General features: G+C 38.6%; 1 long non-coding RNA gene across 1 annotated transcript in view; it reads left to right on the top strand.

The window, feature by feature from the left end:
* LOC126474906 (uncharacterized) overlaps window positions 1–23,215 on the top strand; it is a 124,034-nt gene that overhangs the window by 81,576 nt on the left and 19,243 nt on the right. The window contains exon 2 of the long non-coding RNA XR_007586597.1: window positions 10,208–10,351. This is a non-coding gene — a long non-coding RNA (uncharacterized LOC126474906). The remainder of the gene's footprint in view (window positions 1–10,207; window positions 10,352–23,215) is intronic.

The raw sequence follows: 23,215 nt of genomic DNA, 5'->3' as shown, positions 1-23,215 counted from the left end.
ATGCTTACCTAAACTCTACTGGACTTGGGTACAGCAATTGCTAGAGGGAATGAGGACACTGAATGCTGAACAATTGTGCAGAGAGGCAGAACTCATCATCCAGAAGTGCATCACCAGCTAGAATCATTGGTGGCTACACCATTTCTTCTGTACAGTGACATTCAACCAGAATTAAAGGAACACTTAGAGGTCAATGACTGAGCACTCAGTGATAATCCCCCAAAACTAAAACCCACCAAGATATTAACCCTTGAGTGAGTGCACCTATGTATAAAGTGTCCAAACCACAAAGAACATTGTCTTTTACCATTTCACTGTTGTTTTACAATTGTGAACCTGTATCAATTTCTTCATTATTGCTTCAGCTAACATTGTGGTAAGCAGTGTCATTGTACATCCAAGAGAGCACCAGTAATATACAATAAACATCAAAAATCCAGGATGGAATAATGACAAGGATAGATAGCTACTCACCATATAGCGGAGATCCTGAGTCACAGAGAGGCACAACAGAAAAATTACTAAACACGTTACTTTTGGCCAGAAGGCCTTCTTCTGAAATAGGCAGTATACACACAATTCATGCAAACACAGATCATGCACAAATGACCGATATCTCTGACTGCTGGGGGCAGAATGTGAGCAACTGTGCATGATGGGAGAAGCAATCTGGGTGGTGGAGGTAAGGAGGAGCCTTTGATGGTGGAGGGAGAGCGAGAGTGGGGTATGGGTAGGGGACCATAAAGTGCTGTTTGTGGGAGGGTACAGGGATGAGGTGGTGAGAGAGCAGGGCAGATAGATACAGTTGGGAGGTTAGATGGAAGGCAGAGGGAATGGAGGGGAGGGGGTCAGGAGGGGGAGGGGGGCAGGAAAGGAGAGAAGTAAAAACACCATGGGTGCACTTATGGAATAGAAGGTCATGGGGTGAAAACAGGGAAGGGCGTAGATGGATGAAGGACAATGGCTAATGAAGGTTGAGGCCAGAAGGGTTACAGGAATGTAGGATGTATTGTAGAGACATTACCAACATGCACATTTTATATAAACTGGTATTGGTAGGTAGGATCCTGAATACACAGACTGTGAAACAGTGATTGAAATGAAGGATGTTGGGGCAGTGTGCTCAGCAGATTCTCCTTGGACATATTTTGTTGGTGACCATTCAAGCAGACAAACAGCTTGTTCATTGTAAAGATGCAACCTCTGTGCTTCATTCTATATGGACATGATGACCAACAAGTTGCCTGTTGGTATGAATAGTCACTGACAAACTGTGGTCAAGGGACAGCTGGACTATCCCATTGCTGAGCACACTGCCCAACACAACATTCTTCATTTTAATAACTGCTTCACAGCCATCTGGATCCTTCTGACCAACACCAGCTTTTCTGAACTGCACAGGTGGGAACTCTCCCTGCAACTCTCCTGTAACCCACCTGGCCTCGGTCTTTGTTAAGCAATTGTCGTTCACCCACATATTCCCTTCCCTGTTCCCATACCACAGCCTTCTATTCAACAAATGCACCCACAATCTTTTCACTTCTCTCCTTTTCCACTTTCATTCCACCCCTCCCCTCTCCACCCTCCATCTAACGCCCCAACTGCACCTAGTAGCGCTATCCTCTCTCCACCTCATTCCTGTATGCTCCCATGAACAGCACTTTACTGTCCCCCACCCATACCCTATTTTCCCTCTCCCTTCCTGCCACAGCCTCCTCCTTACCCCCACCAACCAGACTGCTTCTCCCATTAAGAGCAATTGCTCACAGTCTGGCCCCAGCAGCCAGAGACGTTGGTCATGTGTGTGTGTGAGCTGCATTTGCTTGAATATGTGTGTGTATGTTGTTTATTTTAGATGAAGGCCTTCTGGCCAAGTCTCCTCACCGTTTTTTCTGTCCGCCACCATTTAGTTCACATGATATGTAGTTGAACTAGGAACACAATGCCCTGTCATTTCAGCCACTTGAACAACCTGCCACACATCAGTACATTTAGTGGATTGATTGAATTTAGGGAATTGGCTAAGGAACAGGATAAAATCAACAGTTAGCATCACTCCGAGGAAGTACTGACACTGGAGTGAAGTTGGAACATGTACAGATCCCAGACACTATCTTACTTCTGTGGTGCAATATCTCACAGGACAGATTATTTTCTGTGGTCCCTGTCAAATTCTGTTGGACCACTTTTGACAGTCTGTGTAACTTATCACGTCCTGCTGTTTGTCCCACCACGAAGTTAGTGACTGAGCACTTTGTGTGGCCAGGTGCTAAAGTTGACTGCAGACAGTGGATATGTGCCTATCTTGGCTGAGAATGCAGCAAAACAGGGCATCAGGGAAACAACAGGGAAATTTTGACATGAGTGAAGTCAGACTATGTAGATGTACTACCTGAGCTGAATAGGTTCTGATATATTTTATCTGCAGTTGACAGGATGGAAGCAGTATTTTTTAAAGTCATGACAGCAGATCTTCGTCTTTGGCCTTTGTTCACATGTGCATTGCTCGCTTCTATTGCCTGTCATCAATTATTACTGACCAGGGATGTCAATTTCAATTACATCTTTTGAAAGAATTGTGTGAACCATGCAGTGCGCAACTTTTCCACACTACAGCATACCACTGGCAAAGTAACGGTTTAGTTGAACACTGGAATCATACCCTTATAGCAGCAGTGATGTGCCATGATTCACTACGGACTGAAGTACCACTATGGGTGGGACTGAAGTACTACTAAGGGTGTTGCTGGGAGTTTGAACCACATACAAGGAAGATTTAAAATCATCTTTAGATGAAGTACTGTATGGTGAATGCTTAACTCTTTCTGATGACTTCCTTCTACCATCACCACCTTTGGTACACTCTTAGTTACCATCTCCCATATCTGAGGTCAAAAAACATATTGCTCATGTCCACACACTGCCTTCCCAAGCTCATGCCATGCAGGAGGTTTTTGTATATAAGGCCTTGAAAGGAATGACTGTAGCCATGGGATGCTCCGCAATGATACCACATGAGTGGCTCTTCAACATGCACATTCAGGTCCTCACAAGGTGCTAAATTTCAAAGACCAAATGTTCTCTCTCCTGCTTGACAGCAAACAAACAACTGTCTCCATTCAGTGACCCAAGCCAGTTTGGATGCTGTGGGAACAGGAAGAGGAGGCTGACATTACATAAGGTTCTACATCTACCTCTGCTTCAGCTAATATGAGTCTTTGTCCCAAACACTATTTCTTCAATGAGGAAAATGATGTCTTGACACCATCACTATGTAATGAAAATGATGCACCTCCCCATTCTTGCTACAGCTGACCTCTATAGACACCTCCCTCTGCCCTCCTCTCCTTTACAGAATTAGAATTAGAATTTTTAGTGTCCCATAACATACAGAGTTAAATCACAAAATTTAATGTACAGGGGACTTGCCAATACTGCAATTACAATTTATGTGTATTACAGAAACAATAATTATTACTTTATAATTTATGGAGACTGTGTGTAGCCTAACAACAATATTGCTGTAAAAAGAGAGAATAATTATTACAATCATTTATTAGACATAAAACTTCTAAGCTCAATTATCAAAACATTTCAGCCACTTGCTTTCTTGCTCATATTGTTATTAAGAAATTCTTCTAAGGAATAGTGACATTTCTGTACTTACAGATGTCATAGTTTTTGCTTTAGTTGCCCCATCTCCATGCTGAGGATTTGTTTCTTTTTTAGAATGTTGTAAATTTTTGTGACCCACTTATTCTGGGGTTTGTGCAAACATCTTCAATCTATGAGTGGGAGGCATGAAATTCTCCTTGTTTCTAGTACCATATCGATGTTTGAAGTTATTGTCTACAAATAACTTGGGGTTACTGTACACAAAAATAGTTAGTTCATGAATGTACAAACATGGAGCACTTAATATTTTTAAATTTATTAACAGTGGATGACAGGATACTTTCAGTTTTGCATTAGACATATTTCTAACATTTGATTTTTGTAATATTAAGATTCTAGTCGTTTTGCTTGTGCCTCCCCAACTATAATGGCATACCTTATAACTGATTCAAAATAGCTGTGGTAAACTATTTTCTTGTCTCCATGTTAGATGAATGTGTCACAATATTCATTGCAGATATCAGGCAATTTAATTTACTTGCTAAATATGTTATGCATGAAGACCAGGAAAGATTTTGGTCCAAATGCTTGCCTAAAAATTTAATGCAGTCCGTTTCTTTCAGTTCTTGGTCTCTATGACTAATGTGGAATTCTTTTACCTTAAAGTTTTTATTTTTAAATTACAGCAAATGTGTTTCCCCAATATTCAATTTTAGCCTATTTAGTTGGAACCAGTTTTCCAAACTGTCTAATAGTTTTGTGCCAGTTGAAGGAATTTGTTCAGTATCATTGCTTTCAACAAGGGCAGAAGTATCATCAGTGAATAAAACGAGTGTGAATTTATGTTCAGGGGTAGATCATTTACATGCAGTAAAAACAAAATTGGACCCAGAATTGAGCCTACAAGAGTATGTTCAGGATTCCTGGCACCTGACTGACCCTACCCTGTCTTCTGTACTCCACACTGGAAGGGAGGGTGATAGGGGGATGGGAGGGGGGAGGAGGGCAGGCAGCTCTGTAATGACATCAAACTGTGGAGGTCAATACAAGCAAGTAAAATTGAGCCCTCAGAACTTTATATGTATGTAATGTCTTTTGTTTTACTCTTGGCCTTTGTGTAAATTGTTTGGATTGTCTGAACTAAGGCATGTGTCTCATGTCATGTGATAATTCATGTTTAATACAGTGGATACATTTCATGGAATCAATAAATGCACCTAATTTGGTGTCCTTACCCCTTGGAAAAATCCACACATGCAGTGGGTTTAAGGGAATACAGACTGCCATCACTGTTAGCTACATCAAGAAATGTTTGTTGTAAACAAGTAACTACACAACTGCTGTGACTGCATGTGAGCGATGATGTGGTCACATACAGATGTGTCAGTGTTGCTGACTGACAAGGAGTAGACTCAGTTCTAGGGGGGCTGTTTGAGTCAGGCTTTATATGCACCAATGAGATAAGGGAGCTGTATTCCAGATACCACTTACAGTTTTATAAAATTTGGTAGCAATAATGTTTCACAGAAAATGAAAATTTGTTCTTGAACTCTCTGTTCTATATCTTTTGAGGTTTCATGTTCCAAATTCTAATATTTTTAAAACATTATAAACCAATTTAATAGAATTAAAAAGGTGTTTCTTTTACAACACTGGGGGAAAGGGTTCCCATATGGTTCCCAATTTTGGATGGTAAATGTTAAGGCTTTTTACAATATAAAAAGAGACAGCTTCATATGAAAACCAATGACTGACATCTTCTTGTCATGTAGGTCATTTTTGTAGGGCTCAAAGAAGCAGAGGCATTCATCATCTACACTGTCTTCATCATCTGAAGTAACAAAGATGGGATGAGAAGAAAAGTCATCAGTGTCAGTATCACTTTTCCTCTTATTCTCCTTTCCGAAAAATTGAGAAGACAATTTCACTACTGGTTGTCTTTCTTTTAAAGTTCCTTGGAATTGTTTAAGAGGCGTTCAGCTTCATTCTTCTCTATTCAGACCTCTCCAATGAAGCTTGTAGTTGCAATTTGTCAGGAGAAGTCATAATCACAGCAGTTTTACCTACTGTGCTGGAATTTGAACTTCTACACAGAGCAGCTGGGGGACGATTTTGGGAGAAGAAACAAATTCAGAGTTTCAATTTGGTGAAGGGTTAATAGAGGATGGTGGAGCTTGTGGTTCTGGCACAGAAATCTGTGGTTGGACAGAAGATGCATGGACTTCAGCTGCACTGATGGTTGCAGAAAGTTGTGTTTCTTCAAAGAAGTTGTTGTGTCCAAATATTTCAGAGTTGAAAGGTAATACGCCACTTTTCCTGAACCCATCCAAAGTGACTTCAACTGTCGCAGGTCTGATATAAGCTCTCCCCATAAGCTCATGTACTTGATACATAGTCAGTGATCTGAAAGGATGCACAGCTATCCAAGTTTCAATCACCTTTGAATAGCGAGTTTTGAATGTCTTCATGAATGTGTTGCCAAGTAGTTAGAGTATGTGGAGGAAGAGATACTATTATCACACAATGCTGCCTAGCAAGATTTATCACTTCTATATTCTGAGTGTGAGAATAGTGACCATCGAGTACCAAGATGACTGGGCTCTCTACTGATGGCCAAACACACTTAATGAAATGCCACAGCCATTCTGTGAACAATGGAAGCAGAATCCAACCAGATGGATGGCAGACTGTGATCACGGCAGGTGGAGCACCATCTAAACAACTTAGCCTTCAGTCTTTCTTGAAAAGATTATTAAAGATAGGACAAAGTTTCTGCCAGTACCCATAACGTTACCGGTATAATCAGTTTATCTCTCACTGCAGGATTTGCTTTCTCCCTTTAATGCCGATGACTTTAGAGCATAACCCCTGGAGTGGAGTCAGCCCTGTTTCATCTACATTACACACTTTCAACTGATCAAACTTCACTTTTTCAAGCTCTGTTTTCAGAATATTGAAAAACAAATCCAGGTTTCTTTTCATGAAACCTTTCACCCTTGGTAAGGAGACTGACTGCAGAGTTCAATAAGCAAATTCTGGGTATCTTCTTGTGACATTCTGGAGCCATTTTGTGCTGGCAAGGCCCTTTTCAGTATGACTGAGATCATTAGCAAAGCTGGCCGGTGTGACCAAGCAGTTCTAGGTGCTTCAGTCTGGAACCGCGCGACCGCCATGGTCGCAGGATCGAATCCTGCCTCGGGCATGGATGTGTGTGATGTCCTTAGGTTGGTTTGGTTTAAGTAGTACTAAGTTCTAGGGGGCTGATGACCTCAGATGTTAAGTCCCATAGTGCACAGAGCCATTTGAACCATTTGAACCATCAGGCCAACCAGATAGCTAGCTGTCTCAAACCCTTCTCCCTAGGACCGTAGTAACACTCGCCCATAATCTTGCAATTGGAAACTAGTTCATCTTCTAATTTATCTCACAGAGCACACTTACTGCCAGCCCTTGACTTTAATAAAGAATCAATGTCTTTGCTCGTATGATTCATGTACTTCTCTAGTGTAGACCGTGGAATGTTAAAAAGGTGGATCTTGTTAGGAAGCCCATTTGCCTACTCTTTGAATAATGAGTTTTGAATGTCTTCATAAATGTGTTGCCAAGCCGTTAGAGTATGTGGAGGAAGAGACACTATTATCACACAATGCTGCCTAGAAAGATTTATCACTTCTATATTCTGGGTGTGAGAATAGTGACCATCGAGTACCAAGATGACTGGGCTCTCTACTGATGGCCAAACACACTTAATGAAATTCCACAACCATTCTGTGAATAATGGAAGCAGAATCCAATCAGCTGGATGGCAGACTGTGATCATGGCAGGTGGAACACAATCTAAACAACTTAGCCTTCAGTCTTTCTTGAAAAGATTATTAAAGGTAGGACAGTCTTTCTCATAGATTCTTCTGACCAGTGTTTCCTAACTCCAGGTGCCATCTACAGTAATGCTATGTAAATGATAGGAATATCTGGTAAAATCAATCAGTGGAAAGTATGATAAGCTAAATATGTTATTAACATGTTTATACTAAACATGGTTCAACTAAAAATATTTTGGCAACCCCCCCCCCCCCCCCCCCCAAAGCATATATTTTTAACACTTTTTAATTTTAGAAATTTATAAATTATTTCTTATTTAAAGTGTACATCCCATAGTAATAATTGCTTTTTGTGAAAGTAACTCAGTGCTTTAAGTACAACACAAAATAGTTCATTATTTCAGATAAAGGGAAATGAGCAACACCAGTATCTGAAAGTAGAAAAACTCAGAACTCAACAAAACATGTTTGACATTTTTAACTCCACTGGATCTGGGAATACAAATGAATAACTCCCAGCATGCTGCTCTGCCACTACTAGAAGCTAATTGAAATGATTTTCAGTAGAGAGCAGCACCTGGTCACACGAGACATCTCCCTATCTGAAATTAGGAAACTATCCAAATGCAGCTCCCTTACCTTACTACAGAAAAGTGCAAAGTGTGTGATGTGGTCAATTGTTCATTGATACCACATTCAGTAGATACACAAGATATGATAGTGCAGTTTTCCTGTCCCCCATATGTGAATGTAATGGGAAAAAGCCCTAATAACTGGTGCAATGGGAAGTACACTCGCCCAAGTGCTCCAGTGGTTTACTGACTGTAGACTCAGATTTGCAGAGGAAAATACACATTATTATTACTGTTACTACTGTATTATTATTATTATTATTATTATGCATGGATACCAGACTAAAAAAATTCAAGATCTCCACCATTTTTACAGAAGCTAGAAATTTAGTGCAGACTCCAATGTGAGATGCTTTTAATGATTTCCACAATGAAATTCTGGCTCTCAAAATCTGGCAGGAAATCCAGAGAGATTCTGGTCATATGTAAAGCACATCAGCAGCAAGACACAGCCAGTACCTTCTCTTCACAATAGAAATGATAATGTTACTATCACAGTGCATGTAAACCAGAATTACTAGAACACATTTTTCTGGAAGCAGATATTTCAGGATTCAAATCAATAGTAGCTGCCAACATGAGTTGGCTAGAAGTAGATGCATACTGTTTAGCGAAGCAGCTTAAATCACTTAATTAGGACAAGTCTTGTCCAGATTGTATACTATTTAGATTTCTTTGACAGTACACTGATGTTATAGCTCCATATTTAGCAAACTTATGTAACCACTCTTTCGATAAAAGAACTGTCATACAGCTAAAATGTTGTACATGTCACATTATTCCACAAGAAAGGAACAGAAGTAATCCACTTAATTATGGATGTATATCACTGATGACAATTTCCTGTAGGATTATTTAACATATACATTATGAATAACTTCAAATAAAATGATCTTTTGACCCACAGTTAGAATGGATTCAGAAATAATTCTAGTAAAACACAACTGGCTCTTCATTCACACAAAGTAACGGATGCTATCAACTGGTTTCCTCAAATTGATTCCATGTTTCTGTATTTCCAGAATACTTTTTACACCATTCCTCACAAGCAACTCCTAATTGAATTACATGCCTATGGCATATTCTCTCAGTTGTGCAACTGGATTCAAGATTTCCTATCATAAAGGTCAAAGTTTACAGTAGTCAACAGAAAGACATTAAATAAAACCGAAGTGGCATCTGGGCTTCCCCTAGAAAATGCTACTGGTTCTCTGCAGCTCCTAATTTATGTAAAATGATCTTGGAGATAATCAGGGCAACCATCTGAAATGTTTGCAGATGATGCTGTCATTTACTGTGTAGTGAAGTCATCAGAACATCAAAACTAACTGCAAAATGATTTAGATAAGATATTTGAGTGATGAAAAAAGTGGCAGTTATCTCTAAATAATGATAAGTTTGAGATCGCCAACATGAATATGAAAAGAAATCTGTTAAATTCTGGTTACATGATAAATCACATAAATCTAAGTGCTAAAAAGTCAACTAAATATCTAAGAATTACAATTAGGAACAACTTAAATTGGAAGGATCACACTAATAATGTTATGGGGAAGGTAAACAAAGACTATGTTTTATTGGCAGAACACTTAAAAGCTCAAAAGGTCTACAAAAGAGATTGCCTATGGTATGCTTGTCCATCCTCTGTCGGAGTGCTGCTGCATGGTATAGGATCTTTAACAGTTAGGGCTGACAGAGGACATCAAAAAAGTTCAAAGAAGAGGAGCTTGTTTGGTATAATCACAAAATGGTGGTGGAGTATCATGTACATGATACGTGATTTGAGGCAGCAATCTTTAAAATAAGTGTGGTTTTCATTGCGGTGAGGTCTTCCCTCAAAATTTCAATCGCTAACTTTCTCCTCCAAAACCAAAAATATTTTGTTGAGACTCACTTGCATAGAGACAAGTGACAGTCATAATAACATAAGAAAAATCAAAGGATGCATGGAAAGTTTTAAGTGTTTGATTTTCATGCATGTTACATGGAAATGGAACTGTAGAGAAATAGTCTGCAAGTGGCTGGATGAACCCTCTGCCAAGCACTTAAGTGTGAATTGCAGTGCAGTCATGTAGATGCATATTATTATTATTATTATTGTTATTATTTATCACACTTGTCATTTTTACCTGTTTCTAGCTTGTCATTGCAATGGCCTTAGTACTTGTGCAAATGGAACAAGTATTTGAAATCAACCCTGTGGAAATTTCACACGTGGTGCACACTGTGAACAATGTGTGAGTGGCTATTATGGAAACCCAGTTAATGGAGGAAAATGCATCCGTAAGTAGCAATATGTAGAATGATATATCATTTCATCACTATAATTAATGTGAAAGAAATTCCAGATACTAAAATTGCAGTTAAATTATTCTCTATATCCTGTTTTGTATACTTGGATGTAATAGAGTCTGGATTATGAAACACATTACTATTTGACCACAATAAGTTGAACCTCAATGTGGCACCTGTTGGGAATGGTAGGAGGTGTGCCTTGGGCATGCATCAGAATTGCTGAGGGGAGAGAAGAAGTGGGGGAAGGCAATGCCAACTCGGTCCCACAGCAATGACATCATGACCTGTGTTTTGTACTTGGACGAAAGTAGAGGGGACACATGCGAAAATATTGCCAGCATTCAGAGACATGTTATATCTCCCAGTGGTAGTACTGATTGCCTTCAATACCAGCAGCACCTGTAGAAAGGGTCAACTTATTGTGGTCAAACAATAAGTAGTGACATAATTCCTGTCAAACAGTTGTTGTTGTTTGTAGAGGTCATTATTGATGCATTTGTGGTTTAGCACACAGAATATATTCCAAAAATACCCTGCAAACATTCAGTCAGATTCAAATAAAATTTCTCAGTACATTATAATTGCTAAATTTTAAATTTAGAAATTGCTTTACAGACTGTATATTGTTAGATAGTGAAGGGAGACGAAAATTTAATAGTCATGAGTGACTGGAATTCGGTAGTAGGAAAAGGGAAAGAAGGAAACATAGTAGGCGAATATGGATTGGGGCTAAGAAATGAAAGAGGAAGCCGCCTGGTAGAATTTTGCACAGAGAACAACTTAATCATACCTAACACTTGGTTCAATAATCATAAAAGAAGGTTGTATACGTGGAAGAAGCCTGGAGATACTGACAGGTTCCAGATAGATTATATAATGGTAAGACAGAGCTTTAGGAACCAGGTTTTAAATTGTAAGACATTTCCAGGGGCAGATGTGGACCCTGACCACAATCTATTGGTTATGAACTGTAGATTAAAACTGAAGAAACTGCAAAAAGGTGGGAATTTAAGGAGATGGAACCTGGATAAACTGACTAAACCAGAGGTTGTACAGAGATTCAGGGAGAGCATAAGGGAGCAATTGACAGGAATGGGGGAAAGAAATACAGTAGAAGAAGAATGGGTAGCTTTGAGAGATGAATTAGTGAAGGCAGCAGAGGATCAACTAGGTAAAAAGACGAGGGCTAGTAGAAATCTCTGGGTAACAGAAGAAATATTGAATGTAATTGATGAAAGGAGAAAATATAAGAATGCAATAAATGAAGCAGGCAAAAAGGATTACAAACGTCTCAAAAATGAGATCAACAGGAAGTGTAAAATGGCTAAGCAGGGATGGCTAGAGGACAAATGTAAAGATGTAGAGGCTTATCTCTCTAGGAGTAAGATAGATACTGCCTACAGGAAAATTAAAGAGACCTTTGGAGAAAAGAGAACCACTTGTATGAATATCAAGAGCTCAGATGGAAACCCAGTTCTAAGCAAAGGAGGGAAAGCAGAAAGGTGGAAGGAGTATATAGAGGGTCTATACAAGGATGATGTAGTTGAGGGCAATATTATGGAAATGGAAGAGGATGTAGATGAAGATGAAATGGGAGATATGATACTGCGTGAAGAGTTTGATAGAGCACTGAAAGACCTGAGTCAAAAAAAGGCCCCAGGAGTAGACAACATTCCATTAGAACTACTGACAGCCTTGGGAGAGCCAGTCCTGACAAAACTCTACCATCTGGTGAGCAAGATGTATGAGACAGGCGAAATACCCTCAGACTTCAAGAACAATATAATAATTCTAATCCCAAAGAAAGCAGGTGCTGACAGATGTGAAAATTACTGAACAATCAGTTTAATAAGTAACGGATGCAAAATACAAACGTGAATTCTTTACAGACGAATGGAAAAACTGGTAGAAGCCAACCTCGGGGAAGATCAGCTTACATTCCGTAGAAATATTGGAAGACATGAGGCAATACTGACCCTACGACTTATCTTAGAAGCTAGATTAAGGAAAGGTAAACCTACATTTCTATCATTTGTAGACATAGAGAAAGCTTTTGACAATGTTGACTGGAATACTCTCTTTCAAATTCTGAAGGTAGCAGGGGTAAAATACAAGGAGCAAAAAGCTATTTACAATTTGTACAGAAACCAGATGGCAGTTATAAGAGTCGAGGGGCATGAAAGGGAAACAGTGGTAGGGAAGAGAGTGAGACAGGGTTGTAGCCTCTACCTGATGTTATTCAATCTGTATATTGAGCAAGCAGTAAAGGAAACAAAAGAGAAATTCTGAGTAGGTATTGAAATCCATGGAGAAGAAATAAAAACTTTGAGGTTCGCCAATGACATTGTAATTCTGTCACAGACAGCAAAGGACTTGGAAGAGCAGTTGAATGGAATGTACAGTGTCTTGAAAGGAGGATATAAGATGAACATCAACAAAAGCAAAACAAGGATAATGGAATGTAGTCAAATTCAGTCGGGTGATGCTGAGGGAATTATATTAGGAAATGAGACACTTAATGTAGTAAAGGAGTTTTGCTGTTTGGGGAGCAAAATAACTGATGATGATTGACGTAGAGAGGATATAAAATGTAGACTGGCAATGTCAAGGAAAGTGTTTCTGAAGAAGAGAAATTTGTTAATATTGAGTATAGATTTAAGTGTCTGGAAGTCGTTCCTGAAAGTATTTGTATGGAGTGTAGCCATGTATGGAAGTGAAACATGGACGATAACTAGTTTGGACAAGAAGAGAATAGAAGCTTTCAAAATGTGGTGCTACAGAAGAATGCTGAAGATTAGATGGGTAGATCATATAACTAATGAGGAGGTATTGAATAGGATTGCGGAGAAAGAAGTTTGTGGCACAACTTTACTAGAAGAAGGGATCGGTTGGTAGGACATGTTCTGAGGCATCAAGGGATCACCAATTTAGTATTGGAGGGCAGTGTGGAGGGTAAAAATCGTAGAGGGAGACCAAGAGATGAATACACTAAACAGATACAGAAGGATGTAGGTTGCAGTAGGTACTGGGAGATGAAGAAGCTTGCACAGGATAGAGTAGCATGGAAAGCTGCATCAAACCAGTCTCAGGACTGAAGACCACAACAACAGCAACAACAACATTGTTACTGTGTCCTCTTTTCTGTTGATGCATCACCAGTGCTGATCCTGAAACTGTTGTTCCAATAACAAACAACAAGGTAGTAATCAAAAAACATAATCTGTGACTGATTTGGAACAGCATAGCTACCTGGAGCCACAAGATGCCATATTGTCTTCGAAGAAAACATTGATGCACTAAGTATTGCACACTTGCATTACACAGGTTTACAGATTGAGAACTTTAGTTTAGCTACTCATTACTGTAGATCTGTTATTGAAAAAGTTGGTGTTGCAATATTTATAAAAAATAATATAGTGTATAGATCCCTAGACTTAATCAAATACTGTGATGAACAACATTTTGAGGTGTGTGGCAGCAAGTTAACAGCAGACAATGCAACTGTTATTGTTCTGGCGGTTTACAGGGCACCTGCTGGAAATCTAAATGTATTTCTAAGACAAACTGAATCACTTGTGCCCCAACTATGTAGGAAAACTAAATCTGTCATTGTTATGAGTGACTTCAGTGTGGACCTTTCGACAGAAAATAGAAAGACAACAGACTTTGAACATTTAATGTACTGTTACAATTTAGTACCAGTGGTGGACACTCCAGCTAGAGTAACTGCCAGCTCTAGCACTTTAATAGATAATGTATTTGTAGATAAGGATATTTGGAATAATTTAACCATGAAAATATTATAAATGGTCTCTCTGATCATGAAGGGCAATTCCTCACTCTAAACCAAATGAATGTGCAAAGAAAAGAAAATTTCATTTGTAAAACATTTAGGGTTATAAGCAGACACACCACTGAAACCTTTAATCAGCAATTACAGCTTGTGGACTGGTCTCCTGTATATGCTACAGTTGATGTCAATTCACAATTTAATATATTTATCAATTAAGTTACAAGCCTTTTTGAAGAAGCATTTCCTGAAAACTCAGTGAGAGAAAACCTGTTCAAATCTGGAAACAAGCCTTGGATTACTAAAGGCATCAAAATCTCTTGTAAAACAAGAAGAGAACTATATGCTGCAGCCAGGAGTTCAAATGATAACAGTAGGATTACACACTATAAAATCTACAATAAAGTTCTGAATAAGACCATTCAGGCAGCAAAGAACATGTACTTGAAGGCAGAAATCGACAACTTGAGCAATAAAGTAAAAACTATCTGGAAATTTATAAAGAAGGAAACGGGGAAAAATGCAGTTTGTAGTGAAAATATCCAAATCAAAAGGGAGGGTAATCTTGTTAGTGATCCAAAAACAATTGCAGACACATTCAACAACAATTTTTAACAGTAACAGAAAAATAGGTTTACAAGGGTCCATGAATCAAGCCATCAATCTTTTGAAAGCTAGAGTACCTGGTTCAGTACAACAGATGAAGGTAAAAACAGTCACTGTTCAAGAAATTGAAAGAGTTATTAAATCCCTGAAAAGTAAAAACTCTGCTGGAATTGACAACATTTCTAACAAGTTATTAAAATACTGCTCCAACCATGTAAGTAAAGTCCTCTGCCACATTTTTGATGCGTCACTTAAGCAAGGAATAGTTCCTGAGAGGCTTAAGTTCAAAAAATGGCTCTGAGCACTATGGGACTCAACTGCTGAGGTCATTAGTCCCCTAGAACTTAGAACTAGTTAAACCTAACTAACCTAAGGACATCACAAACATCCATGCCCGAGGCAGGATTCGAACCTGCGACCGTAGTGGTCTTGCGGTTCCAGACTGCAGCGCCTTTAACCGCACGGCCACTTCGGCCGGCAGAGGCTTAAGTATGCAGTTGTAAAACCACTGTATAGGAAGGGGGATAAGATGGATACTGCTAACTATAGGCCAATATCACCACTGACAAGCTTTTCAAAGGTTTTAGAGAAACTAATGGATGCCACGATAGTTAAGCATCTCAGTGAACACAATATTTTCAGCAAAAGTCAGTTTGGATTACAAAAGGTTTGTCAACAGAAGATGCAGTATTTGTATTTACTGGCAAACTCTTGGAATCTATCAACAAAAAACTGAAAGTGATTGGCATATTTTGTGACCTAACAAAAGCATTCGACTGTGTGAATCATCAAATTCTTTTATAAAAAGCTGCACATCTCGGTATAAGTGGTGCACCAGGGAAATGGCTTGACTCATATCTGTCAAACAGGAAACAAAAAGTTGTAGAAGATAGTAAAGATGGTGTCCAATTATCTTCAGAATGGGGTACCATCACATGTAGAGTGTCGCAGGGCTCAGTTCTGGGCCCCCTACTTTTTATTATATTTATAAATGATCTCCCTCTCTGTACGGAATATTGTAGATTCACCTTTTTTGCTGATGACACTACACTACTTATTGATAATTCAGTAGATAAACTTGAGGTAACAGCAAATAAGATTTTAAATGAAATGGTGAACTGGTTTAACATTAATGGTCTTTCTTTAAATTACTGTAAAACAAACTACATTCAGTTCCACACAACATCCAAAGATGAGGAAATAGTAGTAAAAATAGGTGAGCAGACAATAACCAGGGTAGATTCCTCGAAATACCTAAGCTTACATATTGATAGCAAACTGAATTGGTCAAACCACATCCTGGATCTATGCAAAAGACTAAGTTCAGCAACATATGCATTGCGCATTGTTTCTTCTTATAGAAATATGGAAACCATGAAGACAGCGTATTATGGTTACCTTCATGCAATTATGGCATTTGGAATTATATTTTGGGGAAATCAGCCACTGGCTAAAAAAGTACTGTGTGTACAAAAAAGAGCCATAAGGATCATGTGTGGAGTCCATCCTAGAGCCACATGCAGGAATCTTTTTAAGAAGCTTGAAATACTTACATCCACTGTGCAATATATATTCTCTTTGAGGTGTTTCATAAGGAAAGAAAACTCCATCCTTAAGCCGAATAGTGCATATCACAGTCACAATACTAGAAGGAAACATGATATCCACTATGAACAGCCAAATCTAAGTATGGTGCAGAAAGGAGTCCATTTCAGTGGCTGTAAGATTTTTAATGCCCCTCCTTCAAGAATTAAGTGTTTGGTAGATGATGATCTCTTGTTTAAAAAAACCTTAAGGCAGTTCCTATTGTAAGGATCATTTTATACAATAGAAGAGTTCCTGAACTACAGTGTCTAACATTTCTTGTATTGTAAGTTGCAAATGTATGCCCAAATTTGTATTTCTCTGTAACACTTATTATTTTGTAATCTTTATCTATCTCTAAAATGTATTTTTTGTAGTGGGACCTAAGTTACTGTTTACTGTTTTTGTTTTGTTTTATGTATTACCATAAATTCTGGCCAAAAGCTTGTAAAATAGACACATTCCATATCCTGTGATAGTGTCACAACATGGATCACTGAATAAGAGATAAATAAATAAATAAAATAAATAAATGGTTCAGTCATCTGGTGTATTTAAACTTGCAACACTTCATTCACACGTACATGGTATATTCAAATAGTTTTCGTGCAGTGACCAATGTAGACAGAGGTCTGGGGGATGATGCAGTTTTCACTGTGTGTTGAATGCTTTTGGTACATAGTATTCAAGGTACAGGAAAAGAGGCTGGTGAGTAAACACATTTGGATTACTTTTTTGAGTCAGCTATAGGCAGCCTGATATTGGCCATGACTTGAATATTGCCTGTAGCATCATTTTAAAGCTTTGGCGGAGATTCCTGGTGGCTGGCACTAGAGACAAAATGAACCCTGTACACCAAGTGACCAAAAATATCCAAGAAGCAGAGCATCCATTCTGGGTAGAAAACTCACAGAAGCTTTTGATGCTCACATTCCCTATTAGATTGTGAATTGTCTGCTACCAAAGGTTGCTCTGTGCACTAGGTGACTTCCAGGTGCATTTGTCTCTCACAAATGCACCATGATGATGATTGTATGTGATGCCTTTCCCATCATGACTGGGACTCATGCAGATGGGTAGTTTCCTGCTGATAAATTAATCCCATACATTTGGGTAGCTTCCTGCTGTCAAATTAATTGTGGTTTATTCTTGAGACTAATTCATTTTTGCTATCTGATCATCTGGCACACACCATGGGACACATTTCAGTTCTGACAGTCTTCTGGAAAGGGACTGACACAGTAATGTTAATAATGTTGTCTGGGGCTGCATCATTTTAGGGACACATCTACCACTGCAAGGGTTATCTCTGGGGCTGTAGTGGTTCCTCTGAAGGGATTACATCCTGCAACAGAACACGCAACTCCATATGGATCTGGTTTCATCTGTCCTATGATAAAGGCCAAACTCGCAAGGGTGGCGTATTGGATGAACTGTTGCAACATGAGTGACACAGTGGGATTTAATGTGCATATGCTGCCCTTGGCTGTGCTCTAAAGACTGCCTCCATGGATTCTTGCTGATCTCTAAACTGCTCTTGTCAAGAAATGGTTGTTACCTCATGTAATGCTGGACTGCTTGTAATGAACATTAGGGAAAGTTATTGGACCTTCTGTATTATCACACAAGTGCATTACACTACATCCTGAAGTTTTTATGGTTCCTTGGAAAGATGCCACACACTAAATGACACCTTTGATCCATATCAAGCTTTCCAGTATACCTTGCAGTCCCCGCATTGCTGTATCCCATACCACAGTATACATCAGGGCACCATGTAGTACATGTATAACCATTTATTACCACAGCTATGTCATTCAGGAGTAATAACTGAACAGACTGCATCAGTGTTATAAGGTTAGGATTACACAAGCATTATAATACAATAACAAATGAGCATAAGAAGGGTACAGTAGTTAATAACATTGGGAGAATTTTTTCTCAAGTACATGTTCACTAAACAATAATTAAATTCATTAAGCAGTTCATTCTTTAGAATTAAGCAATCCAATTTTCTGTTTTATTGTCAAATAATTCATTCAAACTGTATGGTGGTTTTATCATAAACTGTGTGGTATCTTTCCTCAAAATTTTGCCATTTCAATGACTGCATTTTAGTATATAGGTGACTGAACATTTTAAAAGTCACTGCTGGAAAATGGTCCAGTGTCATGGAGATTCAACAGCTAGGTATGTCTTTGTTCCTTATGGTGTGCATTATAATTGTGGATATCACTCCTGATGCTTAGTGTTTCATGGGTTTTCTTAATATACATGACACAGTTGAAGACATATTGACTGAAATTATCATCACTTTTAGACACAGTGGTTTAGTTTATTGCTTCATGTTATCATCCTTATTGCTTTTTTGCAGAGTAGTAGCACTTTTTTGTACCCTGAACAGTTATTCCACAGTAACAGGCCAGAGGTGATATGGTGTGAAAAAGTTAATAGTATACCATTAGCTGATACTGAGGAGATGTTTCAATTTTCTCAGGAGGTAAATAGCTTATGATAGTTTGTCACAAACATCTGCATTGTGTTCTTGCCAAAGGAGATTGCTGTCCACCATGAAGACCAGATATTTCACAATCACTACACAGTTCATGTATCCTTTGTCAATGAGGCTAGATAGTTTTTGCATTCTTTCTTCATTGATTTTCAATTTGTCTATAACAAACCTTTCTTTTGTCACATGAAACAAAATATCTGTTTCTTCTGGAGCCTTGCTGACATTGATGCCTTTAAAGTAGAAAGTTGTGTCATCTGCAAATTGCAAGAAGTATCCATGAGCACTTAAGTCATTTACAAAAACTAGGGGCGGAGGGGGCCCCATTAGCAAACCCTGCGTCACACCATATTCCAACTTCCATTCACATGATTGTGCTTATTGGACTGAAGCACTCTGTCTTACATTTCCAAATAAGATTTGAGGGTTGCCAAAACAGTGTCTCCAGCACCATGTTGAACTAGCTTGTTTAGAGGGAAATTAAGAGGAATGAAGACAAATGCTTTACTAAGGTTACAAAGTGTGAACGTAAAATATTCTTTTTCTTCAAATTGTGCTTTATTTTAATAACCAGATCTAGTTCTGTTGTTTTTGTAGATTTTCCTTTCTGGAAGCCATACTGTGCATCTGTAAGGAGCTCATCAATTTTGAAGTAATCTGAGATTTGACCTTTCACTGCAGTCTTAATAACTTCAGTGAAGCTTTGGCATTACTGAGATTGGTCTGAAGCTTTCTGCTGTACCTGGCTGACCATTTTTATAAAATGGCTCTGTCTGTGCAAGTTTTAGAAAGCCCAGAAATAGACCAGGAGAGAAAAACTTATTAATTACCATAATTGAGGACCATTTTCAAAAAACTCAACTACAGAATTTGCAAAAATGAGTTATATATGTATTCATGTACTTCTAAATGAGACTAATCCACTGCAGTACACAGATTCTATCAAAATGTACTATTTGCCTGTTCAGTCTTTCACACAAAATAGCAAAAATTTTTAAAACTTGACATCTACAAAAAAACAAGTTCTGCTTGTGGTAGACACTTATAACTAGTTTCCAACAATCTAGCTCACTACTTCCCAGTCAGGGTCACAGTTATATGTCCCCTGATAGGGTATTTGGTACCACTGAAAAGGAATTGAGGAACTTGAAATCAGAAGCTTACCATCACACTATCATGAGGTTCTGAGCCAGTATGGTGCCTGTATGATTCTGGGTAAGTACTGGCATGTACACAATTTCAATACCAGTGCTAACACATTAATAAAATGTAGCCACCATTCAAGATGTCTGAAGCCAGAGCTTCTATTTTTATTATTTAAAAAAGGAAAAAAGAAAAAGTAATGCCATTTGCATAGTGAAAACAACATACTTTTCATCTTTTATCATTGTTGAAGTGAAGAAACCTAACATAGATATTTTCAGGAATATTATTTGATCAGCTGTAATAAAACTTAGAAACCACACGAGTGTCAAAAAAGCTTACAATGTAAAGGAACTAAAGAAATGTTTTGATACATCATCAGAAAAAGCCCAAGAGTTCTGTGGAGAGACCCTAGATTTCTGCAATGAGGATGACACTGAAAATACATCTGCATCTACATCTGCATCATACTCCACAAGCCACATAATGGTGTGTGGTGGAGGGTACTTCCAGTACCACTGTCTGATCCTTTCAACCCTGTTTCACTCGCAAATAGTGCGTGGGAAGAATGATTGATGGTAAGCCTCTGTATTGGCTATAATTTCTCGAATTTCCTTCTTGTGGTCAATATACAAGATGTATGTGGGGGGAAGAGATATGTTGTCAGACTCCTCCTGAAAAGTGCTGTCCGAAAATTTCAATAGTAAATCTCTCCATGATGCACAACACGTCTCTTGTAATGTCTGCCAGTGGAGTTTGTTTAGCATCTCCGTATTACTCTCTCACCAGCTAAACGATCCCGTGATGAAATGCACCACTCTTCACTGGATCTTCTCTATCTCCTCTATCATTCCTACCTAATATGGATCCCAGATAGATGAACAATACTCAAGAATTGGGCAAACAAGTGCCTTATAAGCCACTTCTTTCGTGGATGAGTTACATTTCCTTAAGATTCTTCTGATGAATCTGAGTCTGGTGTCTGCTTTTCCCACTATCTGTTTTATATGGTCATTCCACTTAAGGTTGCTCTGGATACTTATGCCAAGATATTTTATGGCAGATGCTGTCTCCAGCTGTTTGTCATCAATATTGTAGCTGTACAGTAGTGGATTTCTCATCCTATGTATGCACAATATGTTACATTTACTTACATTGAAGGTCAACTGCCAGAGTCTGCACCATTCATCAATTCTTTGCAGGTTGTTCTGCAAATTCTTACTATCTTCTGGCATTGCTACTTTGGTATAGTCAACTGCATCATCTGCAAATAGCCTTAAATAGCGTCCAACACTCTCTACTAGACCATTTATATATATTGTAAACAGCAATCCCTGTGGTACTCCAGATGTTACCTTTACATCTGGTGATTTAGTTGCGTTAAGAGCGAGATGTTGAGTTCTGTCTGCAAGAAAGTCTTGAGGCAGATCTGCTCCGATACTCTGTAAGCTCATATTTTTTTCATTAAATGGCAATGTGGGATGGTGTCAAATGCCTTACTGAAATCAAGGAACACGGCATCATCTGGGTTCCATTGTCCACTGCACTGAGGATCTCATGGAGGACCAGAGTGAGCTGAGTTTCATACGATCTCTGTTTCCAGAATCCATGTTGAATTTTTATAGATGAGATGATCATTTTCCAAAAACGTCATAGTTCTTGAGCATAAAACATGTTCCATAGTTCTACAACAGGTTGACATCAACAATATATGTCTATAATTGTGTGGATCTGTCTTACAGTCTTTCTTAAAAGTGGGAATGATTTGTGTTTTTCCAGTACCTTTCATTGCTCAAGCAGTCTATCATAAATTACTGCTAGAAGGGGAACAAGTTTTTTCACATAATCTTTATAGAATCTTACAGGTATCACATCTGGTCCTGAAGGCTTTCCACTACTAAGCAATTGTAGCTGCTTTTCAATTCTGTGATTGGTTATCTGAATATCTGCCATTTTGATTGAAAGGAGGGACAGGGTTACGATCTTCTGTGGTGAAACAACTTCAGAAGACCGAATTCAGTATTTCGGCCTTGTCTCTGTAATCTTACGTTTTGGTGCTGCTGTGGTTACTGAGGGAATGAAGAGATAGTGAAGTATATTACCTCAATGAACAAGTTTATTAAATTATTATTTGTTCAGTTAGTGCACAGAGTACAATTTAATCATAGCTAACACTTGGTTCAATAATCATAAAACAAGGTTGTATACATGGAAGAAGCCTGGAGATACTGACAGGTTTCAGACAGATTATGTAATGGTAAGACAGAGATTTAGGAACCAGGTTTTAAATTGTAAGACATTTCCAGGGGCAGATGTGGACTCTGACCACAATCTATTGGCTACGAACTGTAGATTAAAACTGAAGAAACTGCAAAAATGTGGGGATTTAAGGATATGGGACCTGGATAAACTGAAAGAATCAGAGGTTTTAGAGAGCTTCAGGGAGAGAATTAGGGATGATTGACAGGAACGGGGGAAAGAAATATGGTAGAAGAAGAATGGGTAGCTTTGAGGGATGAAGTAGTGAAGGCAGCAGAGGATCAAGTAGGTAAAAAGACGAGGGCTAGTAGAAATCCTTGGGTAACAGAAGAAATATTGAATGTAATTGATGAAAGGAGAAAATGTAAGAATGCAGTAAATGAAGCAGGCAAAAAGGAATACAAACGTCTCAAAAATGAGATCAACAGGAAGTGCAAAATGGCTAAGCAGGGATGGCTAGAGGACAAATGTAAGGATGTAGAGGCTTGTCTCACTAGGGGTAAGATAGATACTGCCTACAGGAAAATTAAAGAGACCTTTGGAGAAAAGAGAACCACTTGTATGAATATCAAGAGCTCAGATGGAAACCTAGTTCTAAGCAAAGAAGGCAAAGCAGAAAGGTGGAAGGATTATATAGAGGCTCTATACAAGGGCAATGTACTTGAGGATGTGGAAGAGGATGTAAATGAAGATGAAATGGGAGATATGATACTGTGTGAAAAGTTTGATAGAGCACTGAAAGACCTGAGTCAAAACAAAGCCCCGGGAGTAGACAACATTCCATTAGAACTACTGACAGCCTTGGGAGAGCCAGTCCTGACAAAACTCTACCATCTGGTGAGCAAGATGTATGAGACAGGCAAAATACCCTCAGACTTCAAGAACAATATAATAATTCCAATCCCAAAGAAAGCAGGTGCTGACAGATGTGAAAATTACTGAACTATCAGTTTAATAAGTC

Source organism: Schistocerca serialis, chromosome 4, assembly GCF_023864345.2.
Source record: "Schistocerca serialis cubense isolate TAMUIC-IGC-003099 chromosome 4, iqSchSeri2.2, whole genome shotgun sequence".
Taxonomy (NCBI): Eukaryota; Metazoa; Arthropoda; class Insecta; order Orthoptera; family Acrididae; genus Schistocerca; species Schistocerca serialis.
Note: the sequence above shows the minus strand (reverse complement) of the source record. Positions and strands in the feature narration are given on the sequence as shown.